General features: G+C 41.8%; 1 protein-coding gene across 3 annotated transcripts in view; it reads right to left on the reverse strand.

Moving 5' to 3' along the window:
- ZHX3 (zinc fingers and homeoboxes 3) overlaps positions 1–14,859 on the reverse strand; it is a 108,704-nt gene that overhangs the window by 68,164 nt on the left and 25,681 nt on the right. Inside the window, exon 1 of one of the 3 annotated variants that reach the window (XM_043884125.1) lies at positions 7,454–7,699. The exons of the other annotated variants lie outside the window; for them this stretch is intronic. The gene's annotated coding sequence lies outside the window, so the exon portion shown is untranslated. Of the gene's footprint in view, positions 1–7,453; positions 7,700–14,859 lie in introns of those variants that run through there. 3 annotated transcript variants of the gene reach the window in all.

Consider the following 14,859-nt stretch of genomic DNA (forward strand, 5'->3'; position numbering starts at 1 on the left):
TGTGAAGTAGTATCTCATGGTGGTTTTGATTTGCATTTCCCTAATGACCAATGATGTTGAACATCTTTTCACATGATTGCTGGCCATCTGTATACCATCTTCGGATAAATGTTCAACCAAGTCTTTTTTCCATATTTTAATCGGGTTATCTTTTTGTTGCTGAGTTGTTAGAGGTTTTTTTTTTTTTTAACATATATTGGATACTAGACCCCTCTCACAGAGAAGGCAATGGCACCCCACTCCAGTATTCTTGTCTGGAAAATCCCATGGATGGAGGAGCCTGGTAGGCTGCAGTTCATGGGGTCGCTAAGAGTCAGACACAACTGAGTGACTTCACTTTCACTTTTCACTTCCATGCACTGGAGAAGGAAATGGCAACCCACTCCAGTGTTCTTGCCTGGAGAATCCCAGGGACAGGGGAGCCTGGTGGGCTGCTGTCTATGGGGTCACACAGAGTCGGACACGACTGAAGTGACTTAGCAGCAGCAGCAGCAGGCCCTTCTGAGATTTGCAAATTTTCTCCTATTCTGTAGACTGTCTTTCCACTTTCTTAATAATGTCCTTTGATGCACAAAAGCTGTAAATTTTGGTGAAGTCCAACATATCCATTTTTTCTTCTGTAGCTCACACCGTTAAGAGTCATTTCTAAGAATCCATTACCAAATTCAAGGTCATGAAGATTCACCCTTATGGTTTTTCTAAGTGTTTTGGCTCTTCCAATTAGGTCTTTGATTCATTTTGAGTGAATTTTAATATACGGCATGAGGTTGGAATCTCACTGCATTCTTTTGCACGTTGATATCCAGTTGTCCTGGCACCATTTGTTGAAGAGACAGTCCTTTCCCTCACTGAATGGACTTGGTACCTTGGTCAAAAAACAATTGACTATAGATACATGGGTTTATCTCTGGACTTTTAAATTCCATTCCATAGATCTATTTTGTCCATCCTTATGCCCCTACCACATTGTTTTAATGATTGTAGCTTTTTTTTTTTATTAAAAAGTGGATTTAGAGGGATATACATTCCATAGACAGAACGTAGTCCATCTCAAAAGGTAAGAATAGCCCTGGGAGTAACACACTCCATAGACAGAATGTGGGCCATCTCAGAAGGCAAGAGACCAACTGTACTTTGTTTTTTCTTTAATTGGGAAGCATGAGTTCATCCTTCTCTTTCAAGACTGTTTTGACTATTTGGAGTCTCTGGCAATTTCATATGAATTTCAGCATCAACGTTTCCATTTCCGCAAAAAAGGCTGCCTGGATTTTGGTAGGCATTTCACTGAATCTATAAAGCACACTGGGTAGCACTGCCACCTTGATATCAAGTCTTCCAACCCACAGACGTGGGGTATCTTTCCATTCTATAACATATTAATAATTTCAAGTTACCTTAAAATATCCTTGATAAGGTAATGTCATAACGTAAATTCCTTTAGTTGTATCTCTAGGTAATCTATTAAGTATGTCCTGAAGTAAGTCACAAATATGAAGTTTATTTACCATGGGGAGCTCAGTATTCATATTCCAGAGAAGGAAGGCCAATTACTCAGGGTCTGGCCATTTGCTTTTGTTTATGGGGAAGGTTAGAACTCAAGGATTTTCATTTCCTTGATTTACAGTTAGTTTTAATTTTCCTCTTTAGCTCCCAGCAGAGGAATTGATATGCATGAATCTTATATGTTCCCTGATAAGAGTCAGTTGTTTAACAGGCGTCACAGAATGGAATCATGAACTCTCTTTCCATATAGATCAAATTTTTAAAAGTTGAAGATGAAACATTAGCTACTTTGCCAAAGATTGTGTGCAAACGTGTGCTCAAACACCCTTGGTTGGGCTTCCCTGGCGGCTGAGTGGCAAAGCACCCACCTGCCAACGCAAGGGGCACGGGTTCAATCCCTGATCAGAGCACTAAGCCCGTGTGCCACAACTACCGAACCCAGACGCTCCACAGCCTGTGCTCTGCAACGAAAAGCCGGCACAACGGGACGCCTGTGCCCCACAGCTGGAGAGCAGCCCCCATCACTTGCTGCAACTAGAGAAAAGCCCACACAGCAACGAAGACCCAGCACAGCCAAAAATAAAAAAGATCATCTTTTTTTAAAAAAGAATTAAATCTTATTAAAAAAAAAAAAACACCCTTGGTTACTTACAGCTTAAAGTATCAACTATAATCAGGAGGGAGAGAAGAAAGCTTTTTGAAAGTCTTTTCTCTAAGAACTTTTTGGTGAAGACTATGAGGGGACAATTGTTTGATGTTATAAACATAACTTGGGCTGGACAGTTTGTTCTTTGCACTCATGTCAAAATTAGAACTGAAGACAATTTAGTAACCCAGAAAAAATAACTGTGGTATTTTCTGAGAGTAGTGATTTCAAGGAATTTATAGATTCCCCAAAAGAAAAGTCATCTTAAAACCAGTAGATTATTAGTCTGAGGGGCAGTGACTGCTTCAGTTCCCAGGTTCAGTGTCAGCTTTTCAAAGCTTTGGTGTATCTCAACATACGGGTCACCTGGGACTCATGGTCCAAGGTGGTCCAGTAATATCAAAAAAGGCTTTACCACTATGGAGAACAGTATAGATTCCTCCAAAAACTAGGAATAAAACTACCATATGACCTAGCGATCCCACTACTGGGCATATACCCTGAGGAAACCAAAAGTGAAAAAGACACATGTACCCTAATGTTCACTGCAGCACTATTTACAATAGCTAGAACATGGAAGCAACCTCGTTCATCAAAAGATGAATGGATACAGAAGCTGTGGTACATACACATAATGGAATATTACTCAGCCATAAAATGGAATCTATTTGAGTCAGTTCTAATGAGATGGATGAAGCTAGAGCCTATTATACAGAATGCAATAAGTCAGAAAGAGAAAGATAAATACCATATACTAATGCATATATATGGAACCTAGAAAGATGGTACTGCTGAATTTATTTGCAAGGCAGCAATGGAGAAACAGACAGAAAACAGATTTATGGACACAGGGAGAGGGGAGGAGAGGGCGAGATGTATGGAGAGAGTAACACAGAAACTCACATCACCATATGTAAAACAGACAGCCAATGGGAATTCGCTGTATGGCTCAGGGAACTCAAACAGGGGCTCTGCATCAGCCTAAGGGGTACGATGGGGAGGGAGATGGGAGGGAGGTTCAAGAGGGAGGGCGCATATCTATACCTACGGCTGATTTACGTTGATGTTTGACAGAAAACAACAAAATTCTGTAAAGCAATTATCCTTCAATTAAAAAATAAATTTTAAAGAATACAGCGTGGTAGTAAAAAAAGAAGAATGGACAAAGAAGTTGTGGTACATGTACAAGGTGGAATATTACTCAGCTATAAGAAGGAATGCAACTGAATCAGTTCTAATGAGGAGGCCGAACCTAGAGTCTAGTATATAGAGTGAAGTAAGTCAGAAAGAGAAAGACAAATCTTGTATACTAATGCATAAGTATGGAATCGAGAAAGATGGTACTGATGACCCTATCTGCAGGGCAGCACAGGAGACACAGGGATATAGGACAGATTTTTGGATACAGTGGAAAAAGGAGGGGGTGAGATGATTTGAGACAGTAGCACTGAAACATATGCAGTATCACATGTAAAACAGTTAATGAGAATTTGCAGTACGAGGCAGGAAACTCACAGGTGGTGCTCTGTGACAACCTGGAGTGGTGCAATGGGAGGGAGGTGGGAGGGAGGCTCAAGAGGGAGGGGACATAGGAATACCTGTGGCTGGTTCACGCCAATGTATGGCAGAAACCAACACAACATTGTAAAGCAATTATCCTCCAATTAAAAATAAAATAAAAAAATTTTTAAAGGCTTTAAGAATCAAGCTGCTTATAAATAACTTCAATCAGAAAATACCATCTGGTCTTGAGATAAACAACTAGCAACCAAATCCTGGGAAAAAGAAATCCAATTCCATGTATTTTGTCATCTATAATGAAACCAAAGGCAATAAAAATATCTTCTGGCAGGTGCTCAGGGTCAGTGCCTTGGCAGGGAATGTTAGCTAAGGCAAAGTTAGAAGGTCTGATGTTTGTTTGGTTTATTTTCATTTTTGACCAGAAAGTTTAAGTTGAAAAGGGCAAAAAATGAGACAAGGGAAAAAAAAGTAGACTTGGGCAAGAAATGGGGACCAGATAAGCAGGCAGAACCTGAGGCAGTGAGGTAACAGACAGGGAGGGGACAGCTGGCCGCGGGGGGACACAGAGTAGACAGCTCGCTGGCTGCATGTCCTGCCAAGATCAGAGGATCCTTACAGCACAGTTACAGCAAAGCTCGTCAGTATGGTCACGCTCAAGGCGTGCGTTTTGCCACCAACTCTTCAGGAACTGGAAAGCCCTTATCACAGGGCTGGTGGAGAGGGCACCCTCTGCTTTGGTGCCGCCACTGCCTCACGGGGTCCCGTCTCTAGGGCCCACACCATTTCCCCCCCTCTAAGAGCAGTTTGCACACTCTGACTGAACAACTGCACTTCTCTCTCCACACTTCCTCAGTTCTGTCTGCACTCCGTTCATCTGACTCTGGGTCAAGAAGCAGGGGAAAGGCGGGAGAAAGTGGCAGGGCCCCGTGAAATGGGGTAAAGGCTGTGTTCTCCTTGTTGGGAAGTAGAGCAGATGGAAATGAACTCTACAAGGAATGCAATGGAGGAAGGGGGTGCTGGGTCCTTGCCCATCCCGGAGACAGACATCCTGGGCCTCTCAAACCTAGACTCATAATTGCTGCTCTTGGGTAATAAAGCTGAATGCGCGACAGCCACTTGGGCCTGGGGGAAGTTTTTTCTCAATTATCAAATCATGTGCCCTAGAGGCTGTGAAGTTTTTTTTTTTTTTTTCCCTGTAGCTCTCTTGGCAGAGCAGTCAGGGGCCACACAGCAAGTGCTTCCTTGCTCCCCTCACCCCAGAAACCCCAGCAGAAGGGAGCCCAGATGGACGCTTGGGCAACACCTGCTGTGGGGCCAGCTAGGGTGAGGAAGCCCCCACCCCACGCTCCTGTAGTTAACACTCAGCGTCCTCTGTCGCCTCAAACAAGGGCTGTGATTTGGATCTAATGTGGTAATGGCTCTTGTGGTCCCCAGCCGGGTGCCCTAGGCTCTTTCACTGCTGAGCTCTTTCTCTCTTTTCTTTCTATAAAAGGAGCTTTCAGTTAATTGCAGGCTTGCCAATCTGTGCCCAGGAGCTAAACCCCAGAGGCATCTGCCCTGGCCTTGGCGGGCCCACTTCACTTTCGTTCTCTGAGCTCTTTGTGGTGGTCTTAGTTACAAGCTCCTGGAAACCAGGCCTGATTTGCGAGCACTACTCCTCAGGAAAAGAAAAGCAGGGGAGGGGTGGGGGCGGTGAGGACACAGCTACAAACTCAGCATCCCTGGTTTTAAAATGGCCCAAACCTGGACAACAGCCTACATATCGGTCAACATGAGAATGGACAGACAAACTGTGGGATTAATACAATGGAATACTACTCAGTGATTAAAAAGAAGAGGGCTTCTTTGGCCGTCCAATGGATAAGACTCCATGACTCCACTGCAGGGAGCACAGGTTCGATCCCTGGTCAGGAATTAAGATCTTACATGCTGCATGGTGTGGCCAAAAAAAGAAAAAAGTTTCCAATATAGAAGACTCTCAAAATCACATTGAGCAAAAGAAGCTGCACGTAAAAGAGAATATACTGTACGATTCTATTTATGTGGAGTTCTAGAAGAAACATGATTAACGTACGGTGGTAAAAATCAGAGCTAACGTTCGGATGTGAAGCCTGACGAGAAGGGGCATGACAGGACTTCTCTGAGGCAACAAAAGTGTTCTATAGATTGTTGAGGAGGTATTTATATGGGTGTAAACATTTGCCAAAACTTATTAAACTATAGTTAAAATCTGTACATTTTTGATGTATATAAATTCTATCTCAATTTTCAGAAAAAAAAATTCCAAAGTCTTTATTAAATACAGCAAAATACAATTTTCTGTCACGTTGCACCTACCATTCTGAGGAAGAGGCAAGATGTTCAAAGTATTCAAATATACTCCTGAAGACAAAACAAAGATAAGCCTCTTCAAAGTAGCGTAAAATTTATGCCAGAGCATTTAAGTCTTAAGACTGAATTAGATAAAGAATTCCCTCTAATTTCTCTCACTCAACATCCAAGTTAAATATTTTAAGAATGTTTTCAGAGCACAAAGTCTAGTGTAGAGGATGGAAAGACTAATTCGATATTACACACATTAAAAACGTGTGAAAAAATTTCCCGATTGTAAGAGTAATACACATTCAGTATAGGAAAACTGGAAAATACAGAAGACTATAGGGGAAGAAAATTCACATACTCCAAGATCATAAGCATAAAGAAGAAAATTAAAAGTCATCTGAAAAATATTCCCTATCCAAAAATAAGCAGTCAACATTTTCAGACACACACACTATTTTAACCAAATTGAGATTGTAATGTGCATACTGTTACTATTTTTTCACTTAAATTTATGTAACAAACATTTTCCATGTCATTGAGCATTCTTTGCATTTTTTGTTACTACTGAAATTAAATAGTTTTGTGTGATTATTGGCCATTCTTATTTCTCTGTGAGACAGCTTGGCAATTTAAAAAGTAATATTGATTCTCTTTCCTGATTATAATATAGTTACTGCTGAAATGTGGAAAATACAGAAAAGTATAAGACTATAAGGGGGAAAACTCACATAATTCAAACAAAAAAAAATCACTACTGTTAATTTTACTTTTCTTTGCATGTATGTTTTTCTTATAGAGTTGATATTTTAGATAAGTCCATTTCAGAGTATGTCTTTTTTCACTTAGCATCACTAAAAACTACATAAGCATTTTCCCTATCTCATTAAAGTCTATCTAAACTTTTATTTTTGTTAGTTTCATTTTGCCTGTAGAATTTTGTTAGCTGCAGAGATGTAACAAAATTTAACAACTGCTCAGTGTCAGATACTTGAATATGTACATTTGAGCTTTTTTTACTTTATAAAGTGGAGATAAACATTTCTGTACATAAAGTATTGCCTTAACCTATAATTATTTCCTTGGGATAAACTGTCAGTATTTTAATCCCTGGGTCAAAGACTATGAACTTTTTTAAAGACTCATACTGCCAAAGTGCTTTAAATTCTCTCCAGATAATTTAATGCACCTCTGACCTGGATCCTTATTTAGAAATATGAACAGAAAACCAACTAAGAATAAAACAGTAAGAAAAACAATAGATGCCTGAAAACAGGCACCAAATTGAATAGAGGAACCTAGCCCAGAGGAAACAGGGTTATTAACAAAGGAAACAAAATCAGTTTTGCATTCTCTGAAAGATCTGTGAAGACACCATTTCAAAGATCTGTAAGGATACTAGGTGGAGAAAAGCAGTACTAAAAGTTACTACTGGAGAATAGAGAAACAGAACTAAAAAGTCACTTTTAAAGTCCTCTGCAGCAAATCTCTGTAGACCAAAAGCGCTTGCGCTCCTGAAGCTCAGTCGTGTCTGACTCTTCGCGGCCCCGTGGACTTCAGCCCGTCTGTCTCCTCTCTACATGGGATTTTCCACAAAAGAATACTGGAGTGAGTTACCATTTCCTCCCATCTTCCCTACCCGGGGATCAAATCTTCATCTCCTGCATTTCCTGCACTGCAGGTAGATTACCACTGAACCATCGGGGAAGCCTGCATAGCAAAAGGAGTATAATCAAAGATAGAAGTAGTGATCTGAACAACTGAACAGATAAATTCTCCCAAACCAAGTGATAAGAAACGTGGTGCAGGGGGATAAATCTAGATGATCCAATGTATGTCTAATACACATCTATTTTTTTTAAAGGTGAAGGGATGGAGAGGGAAAAGTTGTCAAAGAAAGAAAATGAGCAAATTTCTCTGAAGTTCTGAAGAGGAAACTGAGTGCTAGGTTGAAAGGGTCTGCCAATGGTTGATATCAACATTGAAAAAAGAAACACCTAAATACAACTTGGTGAAGATTTTTTAATTTCAAGAAAGAGACCCTGGCAATCTAAGGTGGAGGAGGATGGCAGGGTGTAACTATAACAAAAGGAAAAGTGGGTTTGTACCAGACTTCACATCTGTAACACCAGATGCTAAAACACAAATGAAACATTTTCTACCAAGTTTTGCAGGAAAAAAAAAAATCATTTTAAACTTAGAATCCTATAGCCCCCTAAAACCACCATTTAAGTAGGAAGGCACAATGAAGATATTTGGGGGGTTTCTCCCAGGTTTCTGACTTTACCAACCACATCCATGAAGGTACCACTTCACCAAAATGGGGAAGACCAGAGATCAGCAAGTTGTCAAAAAAAATACTAAGCACCCTTTCAGTGGTTTTGCTCTGGACTACTTCATTTAAATATTAGATCCTGTGATAATGCTGCAAACGCTAAGGGCAATCACAGAATTTCTCTTCTCATCCTCCCTACCAAGTAACATTCTGCCTCAAGCACCTGTTTTATGCATGTTTAACACTGTGGAGATAATACTGCACAGGTCCATTAGACACACTTAGGCTCTTAACTGCCTCTAACAAAGTCACTTCTAATGACAGTCAAACACCAACTCTAGAAACCTAGGTCCATTACATGCAGAGAAACTGGGCAAATAAGGAACCTAATCAAATGCACAGTGTCTCGTGACTACTTCTCACTAACATTCCCTAAAGATGATTATTTTGATCAGCTAGAGACTGGTACAAGTAATAACACCCACGATTCAGTCCATAAGCCACAACTCTTCAAGTATTCCATCTGGGTACGTACATGTGTGTATATAAGTGTCTGCACTTATGCATATATGCATGTGTTCACACACCAAGAATGTCCTATACCTTGGAAATGAGATTTTCTCCCTAACCTGCATCTGTCCAGCTGTAGCAGAGCTTCTAAAAGTCTACAATATGGAGCTCCAGCTATCTACCAACCAGGCAGTTGAATGAGGTCGCCCACCACTAAGGGCAAAGGCAAGTACATGTCCTGGGGAGGTAGCAAATGAACATTAATACAACTCATCTACAGTCACTGTGGGTCTTCCCTGGTGCCTAGATGGTAAAGAATATGCCTGTAATGCGGGAGACCCAGATTCGATCCCTGAGTTGGAAGGGTCCCCTGGAGAAGGGAATGGCTACCTACTCCAGTATTCTTGCCTAGAAAATCCCATGGACAGAGGAGCCTGGCGGGCTTTCATGGGATCACAAAGAGTCAGACACAACTGAGCAACTAAAACACACACACACACACAGAGTCACTGTGAGTCAAAGACACACACAAGGAATTGCGTCCTCCAATCTCCAACCCAGACACTGTTCAGAACACAACTTCTCTCAGGAACAGTACATGGAAAGTCTCTGAAAAGTCTTGGATGGGAAGAGGGGAGGAGAAAGATAAAAGGGACAAATGTTATTCTCTATACCTGTGTAATTTTTGGCTGCTGAAAGTTTGTGAATTATTTACACAAATCTAAAAAGAGAAAAGAAAGAAAAGTTATTACACAAAAACCTCCATTTCTCCAACCTTTATAATAGAAGAGTTTCCCAAAGTAACAAGAAAATTGTACATGCTTCATAATGTGACAATTACCAAAAAAATGAATGCTTATTACACTGTTACTTCAAAAGGAACACAACTGTTGACCAAATAAATGAGTTCATAAACAACTACTTTGTATCAATACTTTGCAAGGCCCCAAGCAGCCTGCCATCCCAGACTCTCTTCTCTCAGACCACTCACTTTTCCCTGCTGATCTTCTCTGCTCTGATCGCTTCAAATCCGATCTTCCGTGCCAACAAACCCCAAGGCCAGTTTTCTCTCAACTACAGAGTTAGCTGCTACCAAGTATCTGCTATCAGATGGTCCACTGCCTGCCATGCTCACTGTGTCCCAAGCCAGAATCATCACCTCTCTCAGACCTGATCCATCTCCTTTATTTAACATTCCATGGCAACTTTAGGGCTACTCATTCAGGAACTCTCCATCTCCGTGGAGGCAGCTGCTTTTGGCTTGGTGCCATCATATCTTTTGCCTAGAATAGTGATGGGTGCACAACAGTCACGGAAAATATTAGCTAACTGAATACATAGTTAAAACCATATACGACCATCAGTTCAGTTCAGTCGCTCCATCATGTCCATCTCTTTGCGACCCCATGGACTGCAGCACACCAGGCCTCCCTGTCCATCACCAGCTCCCGGAGTTTACTCAGACTCATGTCCACTGAGTTGGTGATGCCATCCAACCATCTCATCCTCTGCCGTCCCCTTCTCCTCCTGCCTTCAATCTTCCCCAGCATCAGGGTCTTTCCCAGCAAGTTGGTTCTTCACATCAGGTGGCCAAAGTATTGGCGTTTCAGCTTCAGCATCAGTCCTTCCCATGAATATTCAGGACTGACTTCTTTTAGGATGGACTGCCATGGTAGTTACAAATTAAGAAAACTAAAAAGAGCCTGGGGTGTTTCTCAAGCCCAGTGTCAGAGTTTAGTGGAAGGGCTACAAACTGCAAGTCCAGAGGCAGAAATTGGGCTGTGGGAGAGAAGTCTTAAGTGGCCAGAATGTTATCTGGGAAAAATAACATTAAAAATAACTGTACTTACAGATAGGGCCTAAAAGTGTCCCACAGATAACTACCATTCCTGTCTTTTAACAAATTCTGACCTTTCTGTTATATGCCCATCACCCCTCCTCTATAGTTAAACATTCTCTATCACCAGAGGTGCTGGACATAGGCTGAAAGCATTTTTGCACTATAAGGATGACAATCCTAAATTATTTTTAAAGCTCTTTTGAATCTCAGGGCACTATAATTATGTTTATTTATATATGTTATTTAAAGCAAAGAGTAACTAAAGAGCCTCTTGATGAAGGTGAAAGAGGAGAGTGAAAAAGCTGGCTTAAAACTCAACATTCAGAAAAACTAAGATCATGGCATCTGGTCCCATCACTTCATGGCAAATAGGTTGGGGGGAGAAATGGAAACAGTGACAGATTTTATTTTCTTGGGCTCCAAAATTACCGCGGATGGTGACTGCAGCCATGAAATTAAAAGACGCCTGCTCCTTAGAAGAAAAGCTATGACAAACTTAGCATGTGAAAAATCAGAGACATCACTTAGCCGACAAAGGTCCATCTAGGCAAAGCTACGGTTTTTCCAAGAGTCATGTACAGATGTGAGAGTTGGACCACAAGCACCAAATAATGGATGCTTCTGAACTGTGGTGTTGGAAAAGACTCTTGAGAGACCCCTGGACAGCAAGGAGATCAAGCCAGTCAATCCTAAAGGAAATCAACCCTGAATGTTCATTGGAAAGACTGATGCTGAAGCTCCAATACTTTGGTCACCTGATGCAAAGAGCCAACTCATTGGAAAAGACCCTGATGCTGGGAAAGATGGAGGGCAGGAGGGGAACGGAGCGACAGAGGATGAGATGGTTGGATGGTATCATCAACTTAATGAACATGAGTTTGAGCAAACTCCGGGAGACAATGAAGGACAGGGAAGCCTGGCAGGCTGCAGTCCATGAGGTTGCAAAGAGTTGGACAAGATTTAGCAACTGAACGATAACAACAAAATGTATTTATTTGCAATTATTCAACATTAAGATGTTAAAACTGAATAAACACAAATATTTGGAAAGTTTTAAGATGTCAACACACTTTAGACATATTAATGAATGGAACCTAACAGATGCTCTGTGTTTGTTTTTTTTGCAAAGGACCCAGGAACAACTGTAACACTAAATGTATATTGAAACCACTGCGGGTATCTAAATCCAAAAGACCCATCAGTCACATGTGTTACCACAAAAGGCTTGGCTGGTTCTTTTTTCAAAAAATAATTCATTTAGTTTTGACTGCGCTGGGTCTTCATTGCTATGCATGAGCTCTCTCTAGCTGCAGCAAGCAGGGGCTACTCTCTAGTCGCAATACGCAGGCTTCTCACTGCGGTAGCTTCTCTTGTTGCAGGGCATAGGCTCTAGGGCATGCAGGCTTCATCAGTTGCAGCTCACTGGCTCTAGAGCACAGGCCCAATAGCTCTGGTACGCAGGCTTAATTGCTCCACAGCATGTGGGATCTTCCTGGACCAGGGATCAAACCTGTGTCTCCTATATTGGCAGGCGGATTCTTGACTACTGAGCCACCCGGGAAGCCCTTGGCAGGTTTTTTATAAACTTACACACCATTCTTTAGGAATTAGGCCCCTTCTCCATTAACCTGAATCAGTCTCAGCCCCGGAAATCAGTCTGTCCATTCAAAGAGTTGTGTCTCATTTCAGGAGGCAGTAGAGTAAATGCCCCCTTGTTAGGTTTCTATGTGAGGTGAGTAAAGAAGCAGTTAGTAACAGGCACTTTCAGTCCACTGGCCTGGTCTCCAAGTTGTTCAAGTGATGGTATCCTGGAGTATTCTTGCTTGTAGCTGACTGTGAACACTTTCAGGGAAGAACGGGTAAAACGCAACTGTCTTCCTCTCCTGACCAAGCAGTACAGACAGAGATCTGGGAGATCTGACTTTAGTAGGAATTCTCATTTTTCACTGATTTTTGTCAGTTTTCACAAGACCCCCTCTGCAGCTTCTGGAGCTAGTAAGTGTCCCAGCCATCCCTTCACGGTCACCGGAAACTGTAATGGAGGAAAAAACATCTTTTCCCTCCACTCTGCTGCGTCCTTAGCTGGTCTCCTGTCTCCCTGTTCTTAGGGTGGTGGGGCCAAGAAGTATCCTCTGAGGAGACTGGGACTCTCCAGCTCCAATCCAGATCAGAGCTGGGCCAATACTCAAGTGCATAATCAAGAGTTATTTTCAATCATCACCAGGCCACTGGTGAATGATAATTTAGCTTCAGTTGTGTTGTTTAATGAAACTGTGCTTCCGATCTCAAGTTCATGAATGAGTGACTCCAATGTCACAAACAGAGAAGAAATAAAGGAGCTCCTTGTTTTACTTCAAATCTGAATTTAAAGGGCTGGTTACATCATTGCATGGATACAGATCAGCATTTTCCTCAGTACATCTCATTTTATTCATAAAAAAGGCATCTGTCATCCTTTGGGTAACATGTCATGGATGTGACCTTGTACCAAAAAGTATTGGACATATCTATAAAATATTCCAAAACTCGCATTTTTCCTTTCATTGGTTTTAACAATGTCATTTAGTGCTGTCAATTTTTTTTTTTTTTTTTTTTACAAAATCCAAGGTGGTAAAAGCTTTCTGCCCCTTAGATGACAAATGCCATAGGGAGATGACCCTGTCTTACTTGCTCACTGCTATCCCCCAGTGTCTAACAGCAGGTGACACATAGTGCTGCTGCTGCTACGTCGCTTCAGCCGTGCCCCACTCTGCGCGACCCCACAGACGGCAGCCCACCAGGCTCCCCCGTCCCTGGGATTCTCCAGGCAAGAACACTGGAGTGGGCTGCCATTTCCTCCTCCAATGCATGGAAGTGAAAAGTGAAAGTGAAGTCGCTCAGTTGTGTCCGACTCTCAGTGATCCCGTGGACCGCAGCCTACCAGGCTCCTCCGTCCGTGGGATTTTCCAGGCAAGAGTACTGGAGTGGGGTACCATTGCCTTCTCCAGGTGACACATAGTAGGTGGTCAATAAAAGTTTGTTGAATAGATTTAATTATGTAAGAATGCACCTTGGTCCTAGTTGTAATTTTAGCAAAAAGACACCTATACACTAAAAATTAGTAATAAGAAGTCCAAATATATTTTGAGGCACAGTCAACACTGGAGTAAGTAAGAGGGTTTCAAGATGACAAGTTTGAAAGGAAAGTACTTATATGAAAGGAAAGTACTTGACAATGTTCTGTTGTGATTGCTGAAAAATCTGATAAATCTGTGGTCACAATTTAAAAATCATTAAGCTATTAAAAACTCCACAGCCTTCCTTTAAAAAGGGAGTTAAATCTAAAAAGAAGTAAAGGATAAGCAGCACTTTGCCTTGTTGAGCGCTGATTACATACAGAAAGGGTGCTTGGCACATTACACGCTAATTTCATCTAACCCTCAGGACACCCTATGAAACAGACGCTCATTACCTCCCTGTCACTGACAAGGAATCAGACACAGGGAGGCCCAGGGACCTGCCTTAGGTCACAGAGGGGCAAGGCAAGAATTTCAACCCAGACTATTGCTTTAAACCACTTGGCTACCTTGGCAGACAGTGTTACACGGGTCATAAAATCACCACGGCAGTCACGAGGTCCAAGTGAGCACGTGGAAAAGCGATTACAGGCCCTCAGTAAATACCGCTCACCATCTCCCTTCCTGTTCTCCTCTCCCAACTTCTGCATCAGGGGCCTCCCACCCTGGCTCCCTAAGTTGTAATTCGGGAAGACAAGCAGTGACCCAGTAATTTCCTTCCTCCCTGCTTACAAATTTGGGGGACTTTTGGATATTTTAAACAATTTGTGGTATTGTTTGATGCAGGCCACTGAAAAGAAATTAAACATGTTATAAATAATCAGGGAGGTTAAACACACAGCCTCGGGTCACACAGTATATGGGAGAACTGAGATTTCAACCCAGACATTTTCCCCCCTACCAAGCAGGGCTCCTTTCAGTAGTGGAAGGAGAATCACATAACCTCAAGGTAAGCTGTCTACATGATAATCGAAAGATAAGAGAGTAGAATTCACATAAAACTTGAGAATGTATGGAAGTAAGATAAGAAATGCTGCCAGGGAAGAGGCAAATCCAGAATAATACAAAAGACTTTGCAGAAGGAGGGCTACAGCAGTGTCTGTAAGTTGCCTGTTGCACTAAACCAAGTGAGTATAGGTTTGGAAAAGTTGGCTGGATTGATTTTTAAAGTATCTTCTCTTCTAATCAA

The sequence above is a fragment of the Cervus elaphus genome, chromosome 23 (genome assembly GCF_910594005.1).
Source record: "Cervus elaphus chromosome 23, mCerEla1.1, whole genome shotgun sequence".
Taxonomy (NCBI): Eukaryota; Metazoa; Chordata; class Mammalia; order Artiodactyla; family Cervidae; genus Cervus; species Cervus elaphus.